The 18,583-nt window shown below is 47.0% G+C and overlaps 1 long non-coding RNA gene across 1 annotated transcript; it reads right to left on the bottom strand.

The window, feature by feature from the left end:
* Positions 1 to 1,641: 1,641 nt before the first annotated feature.
* Positions 1,642 to 9,120, bottom strand: LOC148182543 (uncharacterized). Its single transcript, XR_015774583.1, has 3 exons — positions 9,086 to 9,120; positions 5,274 to 5,352; positions 1,642 to 2,198 (listed from the first exon to the last, which is right to left on the bottom strand). It is a non-coding gene; the product is annotated as an uncharacterized LOC148182543 (long non-coding RNA).
* Between the last annotated feature and the right edge of the window lie 9,463 nt (positions 9,121 to 18,583).

The following is an 18,583-nucleotide window of genomic DNA, read 5'->3' as shown; positions in this document are numbered from 1 at the left end:
CCTGTTTCATAGCTGCAGCACAACTTTCTTTAAAATAAAATAACCAAACCAAAACACCCACAAATAAACAAAATTCAACCAAAACATGAAGCACTACAGCTGAGTTGTGATGAAAATGAGTGAATTTATTTCCACCACTTCTAGAGGTACAAAAATAATCTAAATTTGCCATCCTATTAAGAGGAGAAAGGAAAAAACTCAAAGCCAAAGATAGTGAAAGTAAAGTCCAGACAATAATAGGCTAATTAACCTGACCTCAGTGAGATGCAAAACTTAAATTATTTTTCCTCATGAGGGGGGAAAAGATGTAGAGGAAAGTAGAGATAAAATACAACAAAGGTTGTGATCATGCCAGACAAAGCATGATGTCTTTCTTTGATAGGGCAGCAAATTTTTCTGGGTAAAGGAAGACACAGTAGATCTTACCCATCCCCAAATCAATAAAGTGTTTGTTCTGGTGCATCATGTAAAAATACCAATTAAATTGGAAAGTACGAAAGTCAGGGCAAGAGAAGTTTTGTGGGTAAAAAAATGACTAAAAATGCAGTGCTGGATTGTGCTGAAATTGGAAGTTTTGGGCTAGAGAGTGCTTTGAAAGCTCCTGCAGCTTTGGTCTCAGAACTGGTGCTATGGATGGGCTCTAAGTGACACGAGCACAAGGAACTGAAAAAGAGCGTTAATACAGGTGGTTCCTGACAACACCCCAAGGCATCAGTGCAGGAGACTGGAATATCCTAAATGAAGAACTGGATGAGGTTCTGGAACAGCACAGGAATCCTGAGGAATGGGCTGGTGGAATGCAGTAATAAGATTATTGCAAATCACAAGGCTGTTCACACAGGGACTGAGCCAAAACTGGGAATTCACCACAGTTAGCAGGGAAGGATGAAGACTCAGAAGTGTTATTTAGTCACAGAAATGAAAATGACAAATGGGATCTAAAGAGCAGGTAAGGCACATCCAGATGTTATGGCAACAGCTCTCTTACAGAATTTTGGGTACAGTTTCTGTTCAAGAATGACACATGAAAACTGGAATAATGACCGAGAAAGCTCCCTGAGCTGGCTACAAGAGCAAGGAATCTGTCAGGAGAGAAGAGTGGAGCTTCCTTTCAGCAAACCTCAACAAAGAGAGGGGTGAGAGGGTGAGTTTGTATACACAGACTATGGCTTGAAGACAGTATTTGAACTCAAAGGTTGTGTTGGCAACAAATACATATCTAAAGGCCTGATACAATTAAAATGATTGCTAAAATAGGATGTCTTATTAGAAAAATTAGATTTTAAAGAATCCTTTTCTCTGGGGAACACAGACCCAGTGGAGAACTTCGACAGTTTTTTTTAATCAGTGAAATGAGAAGAAAATCTCTGTAATATTATGAAGATGCATTTATGGTGGTTAAAAAGTATTCAGACACTGTAGTGATAAGTGTACCAAAAATCCATTACAATTAGTAATTCTGTATTTACTGCAGCACTTGAATTATATGCAATAAATAAAATATGGAAGCAAACATCAAATAACAAGGATAAAAGAAAACTCTGAATGAGACAAGAGTTTGAGAAGGCAGGTTGTACGGTTTTATTTATAATTAGAGTTTGCATCATGGTGCAAAGAACTGGATTAGGGTGGGCAGAAGAGTAAGAACTGCAGACAGGAAAACTGAACACCCTGCTCAGCTCCCTGGTGAATTCATCCGGGTCACAGGAGCGTGAAGAACCACGGAACAGAGGGTGAATTAATGTGGGCCTGGAGCACACACCAGCTCAGCACATTCCCTGTGTCAGACAGTGCTTGGAGGACTCAGCACTGATCCTTGTGTGGCCAAGCCTGCACACACTGTCACCTCTGCAGGGAGGCTCCTCTGCTCTGCAGGGGAACTCTTCAAAGAGACAGATTTCCAAGGGAAAAGCTTCCAAGATCCCAGAGGACTGCACTTCTCAGAAGACCATAAAGGCTCACACCATAGGTCTGGTTTTCCCGAAATCTTTCTGTTTCCATCATAAGGAACCGGCAGGAACACGTATCACCCATTTCTTTCTTCTCACATCTCTTCCCCTCTCCCGTACCTGCTTCAGCAAAATAGCGACAAACCAGGGCTGCCCTTCTGGCATCTTCTGTCCTAGGTGCTTGCCCTCTGCACATGCTTTCCATCCCTCTGTTCCAGGCTTCCTTGGATCTGCCACTTCTTCCCCTTCCTGTAAACAATAACACACACAAACACGGAGCCAAAAGCACCCATCTTTGGTTGGGTGTTTTCCTCCTTTTTTTGGCTACCTTTTTGTTTTTCTCGGTGTTCTCACCAGAGGACACCTCACAGCCATGAATGGTATCTTCCCATCATCAATGTTTTTGACCAAATGAGAGCTCCAGAACAGTATTTGTTGGTGTTTATTCAAATGCTTTCCCATAATTTTGGCTGGAATATTCTCAGCTGGAATATTCTGTCCTTTTTCAGGTTTCATGTTAGAAAATAAAAGCAGATGCAAAGCAACTGGAAAGAGCACAAAGAGAGCAACAAGAATGCTGGGAGGCTGAGGAAATCTAACCCTCCAGAACAAACCGGAATGCTGGATTTGCTTAATCAATTGGGAAAAAAAAAAAAGAGAAAATAAAAAGGAGAGAGCTCATGGTAGAATTGAGAGGGGACAAAATACCAGTAGTCCGTTTTATTAGAGGACAGGTCAGTAATCCAAAGTTTGTGGGCACTGGAAACAGAAGAGGAGATAGACCATGTTTATTCCTCAAAGCTCCACAACCCTTGTTTGATCCACAGACCGTACATGCAAAAAACTCCAGGTAATTTCATAAGCCAAACACAAAAGATCATATATATATATACATGAAAAGAAAATCCCATGAAAATATTCTTGACATAAACCCCAGAGTTTTCAGTTAGAAATAATCAGAAATCTGCTCTTCCACAGGTGGCAACGGGCTTCTGCATGTTAAAGGATGTTTTAATGGATTTATCACTTTCTTCTTCATGAACCTTGCAGCCTTTCAGAAAAGAAATTGCACAGGGAAAAAACCAATGGATGTCAGGAGAAAAGGAGTAGTCATTTGTCAGGTTGACCCACAGAATCCCCAAATTCCTGAGAATTCCCTGTCAACACATTGTGAAAAATAACATACAGCTGAGTAGCAGAACACCTCTCTGTGGGATAACTGCCCAGAATATCTTGAGAGGTAAATTAATAGAAGAAAGAACCAAGCACTGTGCACCCGATTAACAGTGAAAATACCTGAAATCAGCATAACAAAGTGGGGTGAGTGCACTTGTGCTCAGGATGGTTAAACAGCTGTAATTAGATCAAACAAACTAGATTGATGTATCATCCCTTTGTAGCTGTGGCCTCAGAAGGCAGGTCAGGAGCTAAGTTCAGTAAAACAGTTTTAGTGCTACAGCTTTTATCTAACAAGGCACAGCCACACACTCACTCCAAAGTAAATACTACTCAGGAGAACTGCTGAATTCCAAAGAAAGAGTTTCTAGAGAAGATGCTGTTCTTTAATAACAACCCTAACTTTTGTCAGTAATAAAACTCTCCTAATTAATCCAATAATAGACCCTTTGGATAAACACTGCACAGAATTTTGGTTACAAATTCATTCAAGGCATTTGAAGGTCTTTATTGAGATGCTTCCCATTCACTTAAAGTGTCTGCACAACATGGGTGAATTCTAATTTGCTTTGTTCTTTCAGAACCTTTTAATTAAATTTTAAGAAAATCATGTAGAACAACATTGCACGAAATATGGTCACTACATTTCAGAGATGAGCAAAACATAAGGTAGCAGATGGTATGAAGAGGATATATGTGAAGAAATGTAAATAGCAGGGAACCTCACCAAATCAAAGACGTGAGGCAGAACTGAAAGCGCCTGCAAGACCCCTGGGAGAGCTGAGGAGATGAAGCAACCACTGAGCTCAAAGGTATCAGCCTTTTCTTGCTCAGAAATGACACAACACCAACAGGAAGCTCTAATCTGGTAGAGGGACCCCTTATTACTGAGGGAGGTGAGATTGTTGTGAAGGGTCCTTAGAGTGAATATGAGAGGAGTGGAGGGAAACAAGGACAGGTGCCAACAAATGTATTTATCAAACATTCTTGGAATAGAAAAGAACTCTTCAGAACTGTAAGCAATGAAGACATTATGAAGGAGCTAACAGTAGAAAATAAGCTTATATTGAACACAAATGAGATGAATTGTTTAAGTTAGGCAGGAGACCAAGCAAAGAGAAGCTTGGTGTCATCAGAAGAGTTGTGAGCAGCAGAAACAGGGTGACTGGGGTTGGGAGGGGATGTAACCTGTGTGTTATCATTGCTTGCTCCAGGACCCACAGTCCGGGTCTCTGAGCTGCTGTGGCTGCACTGATTGCTTGCTGGGAGCACCTCTGCCATGACAGAACCAAAGAAATCAGTGAGTAGAATGTGCCATATCTGTGCATCAGAGCAGAGCCTGGTGAAGACCAAGCAGCTCTTTCTAACCTGATAAAAAAATTATCAATACAAGACCAATGCTGTTAAAGAGAAGCCACCAAATATTAGAGGATGTTTAAGGGTGCAGGGAGGCACCCTTGAGGAGCAGGGCCCAGCTGATAACTGCAAATTCAGCTGAAGGAATAGCTGGAAAATGGTGACCATTCTAAACATTTGTATTTCAAACAGTTGGTAAGCACATTCCCACAGCAGAACTCCACAAACCTAAATCACAACTATTCCCATTTTGTATCTTCTTCTGCCCCAAGCTCCATTTGTCTGGGTGATTTATGAGGTGAGCTCTGGCTGTGCAAGGCTTCTCTCCTTCTGAATGGAGGAACAATTCAGATAAGGAACAAATCTCTTCTGAGTGAATAGAGGAAACTGGACTTAACTGCATTGACTAAGGTATTTATTGTACATCTAGGCCAGAGGAAGCTTAGCACTTTTAATACATATAAAACTGCAGAGAGCTGCTAGGAAGAGCAGAAACCAAACAAAACAGATTCACAAGTTCCTTATTAATTTAAATTAAGCCACTAAAGTAACAGGAAAGAAAGAGCAACAGATATCTATCAATTCCAGTGGCTGACTCCAGCCACCCACAGGAACTGAGGAGCAGTTGGCTCTGTGTCCCCTCAGGCACCCTCAGGCTGAGGGACAGCTAAATTGTAATCACATAACTTGCAGCGGGCAGTGCTTTCGTGGCTGTTGATTTCATATATTGTCTTGAGGTTCCTTGTCATGGAAGGCGCTGGATATAATTACAGACAAAAAAAAATAACTCACAGGCCTGGTCCTGGGCAAGGTGCTTTGGCAGATCAGCAGCTCAGGGGATCATCAGCTCTTTGTAGACAGGAGCCCAATGCTAAGAGATAAATGGCAAGAAATAAATCTCTGTGGTACAACTCCAACATACCAGTTCAGAAAAGACAACCTGCAGAATTCCTGAAAGGCAATGAAACCACAGAATTAAAAATTTTAAGTGCAAACCCCGATATTAAGTCATCCATTTACAATTCTTGGTGATGAATCCATCTACTCCAGATGGGAAGAGGTCACTCTCTTCTTTTTCCAGGGCAAGTCTATGAATAATTTGAGTGATTAAAGCTCAAATCAGGTGTGAAAATGAAAGACCAGGAAAGCACATGGAAAAGAAACCACACTCACAAAGAGAGACTCGCTTAGCTTTCATTCTGGAATCAGGAAAGGCCCCTTCTATTTCTGTCCTGCCACAAAATACAGGTGAGCTTGTACATTTTTTTCCCAAAGAGTTGTCACTTTTAAAGGCACATTGAAATCTTATTTTTACTTTTTAGGTCTCCCTTCCTCTATTGGAGATGACCTAAATTTTGAGCTGAAGCACTCACAGCATCCTCGCTTGGAATAGAAAACAACAGCAAAAAAACATCAGGCTGTGAAAAGAGGCAAAATAATAGGAGGGAAAATTACAGTGAAGTCCTCCCTGAATAAGAGGAGGTCACAAATGCTGCAGAAATAGAAGCTGAAGTGGTGCTATCCTGAGCCAGGGGACACAAAGTGGTTGCATTTACAGCCCAGGCAGAGGACAGGTGGGCAGGATGTGAATCGAAGCAAACGGCCACAGTTCTGGGAATACCCAACAGCTCTCAGCATCGCCCTCCAAACACAGCGCTGTGCTCCCACTGCAAGAAATGTCACAGACATTGCCAAAATGCAAGAGCCTCCTGGCACAACAAAACGCCCTGCAAAAGCTTGAATGCTTTCTAGGAGTGTTCAAATGGAATTAGACAGCTACAGAAAGGGGTAGAGGCAATATTTTATATGTTATAGAAAAATCTATGGGAACACATATCGAGCCCAATAACTGGCAGTAGAGACTACTGAACACTCATGCAGCTCATCATTAACAAAACAAACCCCAAAATGTACTTGCAGATACATTGATTTTGCTTTATTTTATCATCTTAAACAGCCAGCAGAAACTAAGATTATAAACTGTGCCTTTTTAAAATTCCATTCAACAGATGTTCATAAACAGACTTGAGCCAAATTTCAGCTCCCCAAAAGGATATTCAGCCCGAGAACTTCTACAAATGGATGATAAAGTCCCGCTTTTCCCCTTGTAATCATTGCTTTTCTGAGACACCAAATCCTCTCTTAGCCTCATTACAAGTTCCCACCAGCATAAAATGTATTTTTCATTTCCATTTCCTATAGTATTGTTTTCCAAAAATGGCATTTCCCAGCACAAGACAACTCTCCTTCACTCCTTTTTTATGTCACCTCCTCAATACGAAAGGATTGTCTCAGTGACAACGCTCTGTTCTTCTAAAAAGATGAAAAAAATCCAAGTGGTACTAATAAATATTTACTTAATGTAAAGAAAAGGGAATTCAACAGTTAAGGATGAAAATTACAGGGGGAAAAAAAGGTATTTGGAAAGGCAAGGCTGTAAGAAGTTCAGTGCTGTTTATGAGAACGACTGCTCAATGGCTCCTTCTGGGACACAGCGAGATGACTTCTTTAAAAGTATGGTCTAGAAATACCCCCAAATCACTGAAATTATAAGTCACCCGAGTATTTCAGCTGCAATACAAAATTAAGAAATATCAGGACACATAATGAAAATGGTGGAATGAAACCAGCATTGCACTGACTTGTCTATGTTAAAAGGGGAAGGGGGGGGGCTGAAGTGAAAGGTTTTATTTTTACTTAATTACTCTCAGTGCTCCCTGGGGACTCCTTCCAAAGCGTATTTTGTATTTGGACCTAAATGCAAGCAGGATTCAGCCTTGATCTTATTCCTTATGACAATACATTTCTTAAATTAGAAGTCCCACAACTGGAATGTTGACACCACTGCTGGTTCCTCCAGCACCTCAGAGTCCCCTCCTGCATTATCAATCCATTAACCCGGGAAGCAGTGAGAACAGGGGAACACAGACTGCTCAAAATTTAAAAATCCACCCACAAAACAATACTTTGTGAGCTTATAGCATCCTTCATCCATTTCTATGTATGTAGAAATGGGAAGTCTCAAAATACTTAAAAAAAAATCAACAAACCCACTTAACTTCAAGGTATTCTGAAATGATAACATATTAATTGAGTGAGCATCCACCTGTGATGCGATTTAAGAGTCTCCTACTGCAGCATTTCACACATATTCAATCCACCTTCTGGTTACAGCGTGCAAGTTTATGGTATGTAGAAGGAACAGCAGAGCTGGTTAAAGATTTTCTCTTGCTTCACATACTCTGCAAGCTTCTCATTAACTCATACATGACTTTAATCAGTGCTGAAGCACACACTTCCTTCAGCATGCAGCAGGACTAGGCTGGGGAAAAAAAAATCCTCCATAAAATATTATTGTAACCATGAATTAATAAAGAGAAGGGCAACGTTTTCCTAAAGTGGCTGCTGATTTTCATCTCTAAAGGGTTAAACCGACCTTCGTTGATCCAGAAGAGGTAATAAAATAGAACTTTAAGGACAAAAATGGAGCACTTCAAGAGATTATTATGAAGAGCCACATTCAAGAAGACAAAACCTTATTCTTAAAGCACAGATGCTTCTGAAACAAGAGATCGCACGTTTTTAACAGCACACTGCCAACCGCTTATAATGAATAAGCAAAACGTGGGGAATCAGGGTGGTTTTTTTCCCTTTTCCTTGGAGCTCAGAGGGAAGGGGCATTCATGGATGTGGTAGCAGAGCCAGCTTTGCACTTCTGCAGGGCTGTGGAGCTGGTGCTGGTCGGTGTGTGGGGGGAGAAAACTGAGTAAAGCCTGAGAAAAACCCATCAGAGCTCCTGTCCTCCCCTTCCAGCGTTAATGGGAGGGATACGAGTCCATGGGAGCTGCAGTGGGGGATGGTGCTGGCGGAGGGGGTGGGGAGAACCGAGCGAGGCCTTACAACCATCAGCAGCTCTTGTTCTTGTTCCTTTCAGCCTTAGCAGGAGGATGTGAAGCTCATGGAGCCGGCAGCGGGATGGGGGGGAAGCAGCGCAGGATCACAGTTTAGCTTTTGTCCCCTCTCCACAGGGTTAATAGGAGGACACGAGTGTCACCGGGATAAGGGCAGGCCGGGGGGGCACGGCCGGGATCGCAGCTCCCCGCAGGGCTGCCGGCGGCGTGCGCTGGGATTTGTGGGGTCCTGTGCGAAGTCACAACACCCGCGGGCGAGCTGGGGATGGGGGGGGGGAACACGGGGCAAACTTCCCTCAACGTGGCGGCTCCGCTTATCCAGCACGGCGGGCCCGGGGTGCCCCGCGGGGTGGGGCGAGCCCCGGCCTTATCTGGGGGGCGCAGGGAGCGCGGCTCCGCGGCCGCGGGCAGGGAGGGAGCGAGGGAGGGAGAGCCCAGGTGCGCTGACAGAAGGAAGGGGGGCACAGGCGGCCCCGCAGCCGCTCTGAGGGCGCTCCCTGCCCGCAGCGGGAGCGCGGGGCTGAGGCGCGACCCCGGCCTCGACCCAGGGGAAAGTTTGCCCAAACTTTGGCGCGGGGGTCCCGTCCCCCCTCAGCGAGCCCCTCACGGCGCCCCCCTCAGCAGCTGTTCCCACCCCCGCCGCAGGGGGAGGGGGGCGCTGTTCCCGGCTCCGCGCCGCGTTTTCCCGCTCACCCCCCGCTCCCCGCGCCTCCTCACTCCTCCGCGCCTCCGGATCCCTCCGCCGCAGCCGGCGCTGGGGCTTTTTCACCTCCCCCACCCCCATCGCTTCATCCCGATTATCCCGCCTGAAGCTGCGGGGAGGATGCGGGAAGGGAAACGCTTCTCCCAGCCCGTTCCTGTAACGGTGTCCCGGCTAAGAGACCGCGGGACGGAGCCTTTTGCCGAGTGAGGGAGAGGAGGCGGTTAGGACTACTTGGCGTTCCTGCCTCGGCCTCGGCGGAAGGAGCGGGCTTCAGCGAGAGGCTGTGTGGTGCTGCGGCTCTCCTCAGCGCTTCCTGGAAACTCCCGCTTAGGAGCGAGGGGGGGCGGGAGCGAAAGAGTCCCAGGCCGGGAATGGGAGGGGGGCAGGGCACAGCCCCCTCCCCGTGCCCGGACGCCCCCCGAGCCCGCTGACACCCCTCAGACCGACCCTCACCCTCTCTTCCTGTACCGATGGAGCAGGAGGAAGTAGGGGATAAACTCCCTCGTAACCGCCGTGCGGAGTGGTGGGAGCTGGACCCCTTTTCCCCTCACAATCCGGAGGGTGAAAAGGCAGACTCCTCTTTTCCCTTCGCAACCTGGGGTCTGGAAGAGCAGACTCCCCCTTTTCCCCTCACAGCCCGAGGTGTGGAAGAGCAGACTCCCCTTTCCCCTCACAACACGGGGTCTGGAAGAGCAGACCCCCATTTCCCTCACAACACGGGGTCTGGAAGAGCAGACCCCCATTTTTTCCCTCACAACACGGGGTCTGGAAGAGCAGACCCCCATTTTTTGCCTCACAACACAGTCTGGAAGAGCAGACTCCCCCTTTCCCCTCACAACACAGTGTGGAAGAGCAGACCCCCATTTTTTCCCCTCACAACATTGAATCTGGAAGAGCAGACTCCCCCTTTCCCCTCACAACACGGGGTCTGGAAGAGCAGACCCCCATTTTTTCCCTCACAAGCCAACAGCGCCCCTGTACCCCCAAAACTGAGGGGTGGGGAGCAGGGGGACGCAGCGGGGTGGGGGGAGAGAACCCGGCATGGCCGGGGGACAGGGGGAAGAGACCCCCACAAAAAGAGCCCCTTTCCCCCCGAGTTCCTCGGGATGGGGGCGATCCCCGGATTCGGGGGGCTGGGAGCGGGCTGAGGCGGAGCGGGGGAGGGGAGGCCGGGCTGGTAAATGCAAAACGCTGGTACAGAAGCGTTTTAGCACAATCGGGCTGGAAAGCTCCAACTGCAACGGGCTGAGAACAAAAAAAAAAAAAAAAAAAAGGAGAGAGAAAAAAAAAAAAAAAAAGAAAAGAAAAAACGTGAAAAGGCTCCTTTGCTGCCCTCTGCCTGCCGAGGCTGCGGGGGAGCCCGGCCGCCTCCGAGGCCGAGGAAGGGCTGACATTGCCGGAGTGAAAAAAAAGGGACGAATCCGGGCCAGTTTGCACACCTGTGGTGCTTCCACAGAATCAGTTGGGTTGGAAAAGAGCTCTGAGATCATCGAGCCCAACCTTTCCTGGCTCTGGATGCACTGAGTTACCCATTTTCCCACGTGTGGATGTGCTCCTGCTTACATTACTTGCAAACAACTTCAGTAGAAGGTAAAACTCCTTCCCGTCAGACTAAGCTGAAGGATGTCCCCAAGCCGAGAGGGTTTTGGGGTCTGCACTTTAAAACTTGAATTATTTAATGACACAACAGTACAAATAGCTAACACATGCAAGCCACAGGAAAAAAAAAATGGAAAAAACAGGAGGGTAGAGCGAATATGCTGATAAATGCCTGTGATACACAAACAGGCAGTAAATACCGTGTGGTTCATTAGATACGGGCTGGGGTGATCCTGCCCTGCAGTTAAAGGCCTCACACTTCCTCTGCCTTCTCCAGGTTGGTGCCTTCTACCAGCTCCACTCTCCAGCTCTGCTTTAAATGTTGAGCTGTTGATCCTCTCTGGTGATACAATGCAACTCTTTGATGCCAAAAGCCCCTTCCTCCACTGAATCCACAAGTTTCAGGGATGCTGGGACTACACAGGAAAGGCAGGCAACATGTAATGAAATTACTTGGAAAAGAAAGATCCATTAGAGCAAGGAGATACCCGTAAATCCTGTTAGCAGCCAAGCATTTCCATAGAAATTTCCTGATTCTAGATGCCCAGCACCTTTCCTACGCTTCCATTTCCTTAACACCATTCCTAAATCCCTACATGGCTTCATTTACAAGCCTAAACACCAAATGTAAATTGAGGGGGGAGGATCTCTTTGAAGTCCCGTGTCCTTGGGTTTTAGCTCTAAATTCCGTAGTTCAGGGTCTACTGGAAAGGGCAGCCTCCAGCTCTTGGACCAGGCGTCATCTCTTGGCTTTAGACTCCTCCAGCACCACTCAGTCAAAGATGAGCTGTGTTAATATCTTCTAGTTGTGTGCTCTTTGTTGTACTTTTATTCCTTTGCTCTTTGCACCCCAGTCAGTGCAGAACAGCTTGTAAATACTTGGATTTATTCTGTCAGCCTCACATTGCTTCCCTTAAACATCAAAATATTAAAACACAAAAGCTCTCCGATTACTCATCAGCAGATCGGTGACTTTACACACAGGCAGCTTTCTCTAGAGTAAATTAAAACAACTCCTTCAAGAAATTTGGGCTGCGATGGATTGTTTCCAGATTCCCAAGAACTGCGAGGGACAACCTGCCCAATACCAGGATCCTCAGAGCGGCTGTGAAAGGTTAAGATGCACCTTGAGAAATCTTGGGTCCTGCAATTAAGTCCAAATTAATTATTCTGGATAAATTTTGTTCAATTAATGATGTTAATTGCCTGCCTGGCAAACCATTTAATGACTGGCACATAAAGATTTTGCAGATGGGAGTGATTTTTTGGTAACAGATCCAATAGAAATCCCTGTCCAGCTTCCCAGCGTTGTTGGCTCCCCAGTGCCAGGTGCAAGGGCAGCCCTGCTTGCTTTGCAAATGTGCTTTAAGTGATTACCAGATCCAGGGCAGTATTTACACAGGTATTTTTAATGTTCTGGCTGACAACATTTCATAATTTTTAAGTTATTCAAGTAACTCAATCCTAAGATGAATCCAGACTAGCAGAATCCAGTAAAAAAGGTGTTAGTTTTATAAAGCTGAGCACATTTTAACCAGGGAAAGCTGGGCCCAGGGTGCTTGGGACTCGCTGCATCTGAAGTGATATCACTGAAACATCACTGAAAGGCACTGCAGGAGACTCTGCTTTTCAGCTTCCCAGCCTTCTGCCAGGTCTCTGGCGGAGGATGAGGGAAGTTTACGGCAGCTTCCCAAATGGGAAAGGAAAAAAAAAGTCATTTAAACGGGGTGTTTGTGAATCAGAGGCTGAGGAAACGTTGTCATGTGAAGGAAATCCCTTTAATCTGTTAAGGACAGAAACGTTCCTGTGCCTCTGTGCTCAAGTGGAAGCCCCAGCAACGCTGCTGCCCAGTCACAGCTCCCACGTAGCGAGGTGGAGATTCCTGGGAGATTATCCAGCCAAAGCAAACACGCTGGAGGAGTCAGGCAGGTGCTTTTGGAGGAGGAGGAGGATGTTTCAAACATGCTCCTCAGCCCTCCACATGACCTGTCTGGCATCTGGCAAGGCTGAGTTAGTCCTAAGGCCTAAGGAGTAAAATGCAGGTAGAACACAGAGGTGTCTCCGCTCCATGAGGAGAGAGTACAAGACAGACAGAAATTTCCAACGCATCATGCTCGTTTTCCATCAAACACCCATTAGTAAAATTGTTTACTTTGCTTTTGACAAATCAGTTCAAGCCCACACACATCCTGCAGGATACATTACTCTGGGGGCTTGAGCCTCTTTCATTGCCCAAACAGCTCTGCCGCCCTGTGACTGATCATCTACCAAAGCACTCCATTGCACATCCCTCGTGACACAATAATTCCCAATATTTACACCCTTTGTAATGCATGGAAGATGCATTGATGGATAAGCCAGGTACAGCATAAACATCAACAGAAGTGGCTAAATTTGATTCACATTTTCTGGTGCGGTCGAGTTGCCCTCTTACAAATCTTTTTGCTGTTCTCCTGGCCTCAACAGATTTAGAATGGTATTTCAAAGACCACTGATGACAGCATTCAGTAGCTGGCAAGACAAAGAATTTATGGATGGAGTTAATAAGGGGGATAAAAGCAGTCTGTGCCCCAAACCCAACATTTTCACAGTGCACGTGGGCTGGTTGTGTGAGCCAGATGCAGAGAGCTCCAGGGATGCTACGCCGCAATCCTACAACCCTAATTCTTGCGCATTTAAGGCTGTATCTGATTAGGCATTTCTGTATTTTCTGAGTATGTAATTATCTAGCACAGTACGTGCGAGTCATGGAGTAAACCCAGTTGGGAGCGGAGCACTGGGAAGGGGAGAAAAGGTCTGTACGTGGGTGGGTGGGTTTGTCCGTGTCAGTGATTGCAGCAACCGGGGAGTTCAGTGTGGAAAAAAGCCTTTCCTGGAAAGAAGCAGATGAAATCCCGGCATTGTGCTGCAAGCAGTTATCACCTCTCTGTAGACCATGAAGGAGGTGATAAGTAGATCCCAGATCCTCGGAGGATCCTCATTAGGAAGAAATTCTTTACTCAGAAGGTGGTGAGGCCCTGGCACAGGGTGCCCAGAGCAGCTGGGGCTGCCCTGGATCATCGGCAGTGTCCAAGGCCAGGCTGGATGGGGCTTGGAGCAGTGTGGGACAGTGGGAGGTGTCCCTGCCATGGCAAGGGTGGGATGGGATGAGCTTTAAGGTCCCTTCCCACCCAAACCACTCTGTGGTTCAGGTGGTCTGTGATCCAGAGCACCTCCTTGGGTACTGTTCCAAGTAGGGGACAGCTGAAGAAATAGAAGTTTCAGGCTTCTCAGAGTTGAAGAATTAAGGAAATCCAAGTGTCCTTGCTGTAAATGCAAGGTAAATTATTCATTCTCTCTCTCCCCCCTCTTTCCTCCCTCTAGTTCAGTTTTTCTTTTCATGCTTTAATCGTTTTGACACCAAGCTGTACAAAAGTAATTTAAAATTAACATGACTGACACTTGGTAGATAGCAGGACCCAGTGCAGGGCTCCACCTTCTACTGGGAACTGCGGAGAGGGGCTCTGGATTGGCTGCAGGACCTGAGGCAGCTGATGGGGACTAAGGAAAAACACGGCAAACAATTAATTTGCTAATTTAGTTTTCTGTTTAATTTGAGACCAGAAAATTGTCAGGCACTCATCAGCTCACGAGCAAGGCTGAGTGGACTCAGGGCAGTGCTGCACTCTTGGCAGCAAGGAGGGGATGTGTTTGATTAGCCCGCAAAGCAATTTCTCCTGCGATACCGGTGGCATTTCACAGGGTGTTTGAGCTCTGAGGTTCTGTGGTGTGGCTTTGTGTCACCTCTCCCCGGTTCGGTGCATTTTGCACATCTGACAATTGTCTGTTTTCACTGGGAAGGAGGTGACGTGGACATGTGTGCTGCAGAACAGCTGGGAAAAGTTGTCACCTCAAACACAGAACTCTCCGTCACTACCCCGGTACTGCCACAGGACGCCTCGGTCAGCCGGAATGCTGACAGGGAAAACTCTGCACGCCGTGAGCGTAATGGACCTGGATCGGGACTAATGTCCTTTGATGGGGGAAGAAATGCTCTAATTTGATTTCCTCCCTTCAGCTGCCGAGTGTGTAATTTCAGATCTGCGCAGAGCAGGCCCTTTACGCTCGGGTTTGGGCCTGGTTTTGATTGATTAAATTGAATTGTATCTATTTATTTCACGCATCCAATTCAGGATTTCACTAGTGGCTCGTCAGAGCGAGAACGTGCACATTTATCGAGAGTGGGAACTCAGCACAGCCCTCAGTTTCCTCTGCTGCCTTTGCCGGGATTTGGTGCTGTGCGGGCGGGTGGGTGTGCGAGGAGCGTGTGAAATCCAGGAGCTGGTTGCCAGCAGAGGGAGCGTGGGGCAGGGCCGGGTTCAGCGGGGAGTCAGGAGCCTGGAAACGGGACCGGCTCCCGAGGAAGCATCACACAGCTCTCTGATAAAAAATCCCGAGACTCTTGCAACATCAGCAAGATTTGTTTCCTTAATCCAAATGAACCGAGAGGTGGGATCTCGTTTGCAAATCTGGGACCTTCTTGACCTCCCTAATTCACTCCCGGCTAAGTGATGCTCCCGGGAAGCCCAAGTCACTAGATGGTAGTGTTGCTGTTCAATATTGACGCCTCCGCGGGCCAGCTCCTCGGGAAACTCGCGTTTCTGTCGGGAGGGAGGCACGGCTGTGTCATTTGTGAGGGAGACGTGAGCGAGGAGCCGGGGAGGAGAAGTAGGTCAGAACTGCTTCCTGGGATTGGGCTGTGGGAGGGGGAGCGGAGGGGTGGCAAAGATTTTGTCAGGGCTGGTTTGCTTCCAGGTTTGCTGCCCAGAGGGGCACGGGGTCAGGCCCTCACATAAACTCTGTAAAAAGCTGGGTTTTGGTCAGCTTCACTCGTGGTTAAGCCCAAGCTTAACGTGGATGAGCCTTGTGTGACCACAGCCGGGGAAGTTTTGTCACCCTCTGACCTCAGGGCACACAGAGTCACCTCCTGGTGGGAGGCAACACAGCAAACCATAGAATCATAGAAAGGCTAGTTTGGCTTGGAAGAAACTAAAGCTCATCTCGTTCTGCTCCCTGCCATGGGCAGAGACCTTCCACTCTCTCAGGTTGCTCCAACCTGGCCTCAGACAATTCCACGGATCTCCAGCTCTCCCCTGAAAGCCAGCCCACAGTGAGGGACTGGTCACACAAATTCCTGGAGCGCTCTGAAATCCCCCCAAGCTTTCTAATTACATCATTGCCTGGGTCCCATCCCTGTTAGGAGGTCACCAAGCTCTCCCTGGCGAGGGTAACAAACAGGTTATTGTGCTCTGTGCTGCAAACAAGCCCCGGCCCTCCCGGCTCCAGCCCCAGCACAGAGTAGAGGAGCTGCTGCCTGCCCGCCCTGTGCTCGGGTTTCTGTTAGAGGAGAAAGTCAGGCCAATTAAATCAGGCAGCATTGAATCTCTAATTGACATAAATGAGACAGACAGACAGCTGGGAAAACTGGGAGGAGGGGAGGGAAAGGGGAGCAGGTGCCCTGGATGAGAAAGACATGGAAATACACCCTAATAGGACCACAGCTTTCCTTATTCTGTGTGTTTACATTAGCCAGCAACATCATGGAAAGTGTCTGAGCCTTTGCTGGAGAGAAATTAGTGAAATAAATACAAGTTACAACCGTTGTTGAGTTGATTAGAATGTTCCTAAAAATCTCCAAGCAAACCCGAAGGAAAAAAAAATCACCCTCAAAAAGACGTTTGAATTTGTGTATTAAATTAAGAAATCTGGTTTTTCCCATGCAGTTTGAACATGAGGCCTTGCAGCTGAACAATTATAAAATAATTTAAAATCATATTTGTTTAATTTTCCACATCTGAGCAGTGCTTGCCCAGGTATTTCCCCCTCTCCTTTTACCAGGGAGCGCTCTTTTGTCTTTAACAGACCTTTCAAACACTAATTTATACAGAAATAAGTTATTTAAATTCATACATTTCAGAAGGATGAGGCATAAAGAGGAGGAACTCACCCAGGTCCCACCCGGCACTGCAGAAGGAACCAGAATTACCAGCCCTCACTCTGCCTCGCCCAGGGTGTGCCCTGATGGAAACAAACTGTTGGACATTCTCTCCAAGCACCTCTGCTGCTGGTGGGGAGCGAAGGTGGGAAAGCATTCCTGACTGGATGGGGGGAATACAGTTTTGTGGTGCTGGTGAATCCTTCAGTAGCACGACAGAACAGCAATTTGGGATAATCTCTTACAAACCAACCCTATTTTAGTTTTAAAATAATCAAGATTTGCACATTGTGGTGTAAAAACCAGAAATGTTTTTCATTTACATTTCCAGAAACTTTTGAGATCTCTTCCCGAATATTTCAACACATTCTCCTTCCCCATTTTCCCAGCTGGGATAATTTTTTGCCAGCACAGGCAATTCTTCTTGGTATCCATGGGAATTGCCTCCATAATTAGATGTGCACCCAGTGCACAGATCAGAGCGCTCCAACCCAGCAGCTGGAACTAGGAGGCAGGTCTGATTAAATCTGCTCTGCCACGAGGAGAAAAGCCAGCTTTAATGAAACATCACAGGACTCCCTACCCCGTCTTTAAACAGGGCAGGAAAAGGGACTCTGGGATTACTTTGAGAGTGGCTGCTCGTGGTGTGCTCGCAATTCACAGAGCAGAAAGCGAGCACTGAGTGATCCAGGGCCTTGGAACTGGGGATCTGCCTCATTAAAAAGGGGCTGATTGCCAGCAGCTTATTAAAGGGGCTCACAGTCTGCCTTCAGAACGGCAGAAGGTTGGAGGGGTCAGCAGGTGCAGATGCAGGTTTTCTCCTTGATAGTTTTACCCCAAGCCAGTGAGATCAGGGTCAGCTTGTAGAAGAACAGCTTTTCTGGGTTTCCTGCCCTGCCCAGCAGTGATTGTTTGTGTGGATCCACCAAAAGACACAGAGCCAGCCAACAGCTCTTTTTTTTTTTATTGAATCCCAGAAGGGTTTGGGAGGAAAGAGACCTTAAAGCCCACTCAGTCCCACCCCTGCCATGAGCAGGGACACCTCCTACTGTCCCAGGCTGCTCCAAGCCCCGTCCAGCCTGGCCTTGGACACCTCCAGGATGGGGCAGCCACATCTGCTCTGGACAATTTTCATGGAAAGTAAATGATTTCTATTCCTGCACACCCGGTTCTGCAGGTACAATGTGCTCTTCAGGAAAGGGAGCTGGTGAAAGAGGCAGATGGTCGGATAGAAATTATTAATCCCATTCAAGTTCTTTATCTTTAGTTGCTGCTTCCACTTGGTGTCACAAACCCCATTGACTCCTGGGGGCTTCCCCTTTTAAAAAACAGAGCTGGAAGTTGGGGTGGAGCAGATGTTAAAATTCCAAGTGGTTTGGTGGGTGGGAAAAAAGCGACTTTTAACAAATAGGCCCAGGCTGGGGGATCAAACAGGGCTCTGGTCTAGACAGAGCCGCACTCCCCGCCTGCCTCAGAAGTTCATACCACACCAGCTGACAGAATTTAGCATCTCGTTTCCCTAACATGATTAAAATGCAGCTCCGTGTCCTGGGGTACCGACAGCCCCTCAGATCTCTCTGCATTCCAAGCCACGGTTCCATTTCCACTGCTGGAGTCGCTCCCTTTGGAAACGCGGCCCTGCGGACGAGCGCTGCTCACGGATCCCAGCAGTGCAGGTTGCTTTAGCTGGGGTTTGAACTCAGCCCTTCCTGTAATTCTATGATTTGAATATCATTTTCACAACCCTCGCAAGCAGCAGATGAATGAGAGATTCCTGGCTTTGAGTCAAAAGCTGCGGTAATTAAATGTTTATAAAACACTTTAAGCATGCGAAGTGCTGTTATAGACAAGGAACCAACAGATCTGGCAGATTGGAGCCGGATTTTAAGGCACACCAGCAAACAGAGCCCATTTC

The sequence above is a fragment of the Pseudopodoces humilis genome, chromosome 27 (assembly GCF_049639895.1).
Source record: "Pseudopodoces humilis isolate 2021_Gansu_Grassland_sample_001 chromosome 27, ASM4963989v1, whole genome shotgun sequence".
Classification (NCBI taxonomy): Eukaryota; Metazoa; Chordata; class Aves; order Passeriformes; family Paridae; genus Pseudopodoces; species Pseudopodoces humilis.
Note: the sequence above shows the minus strand (reverse complement) of the source record. Positions and strands in the feature narration are given on the sequence as shown.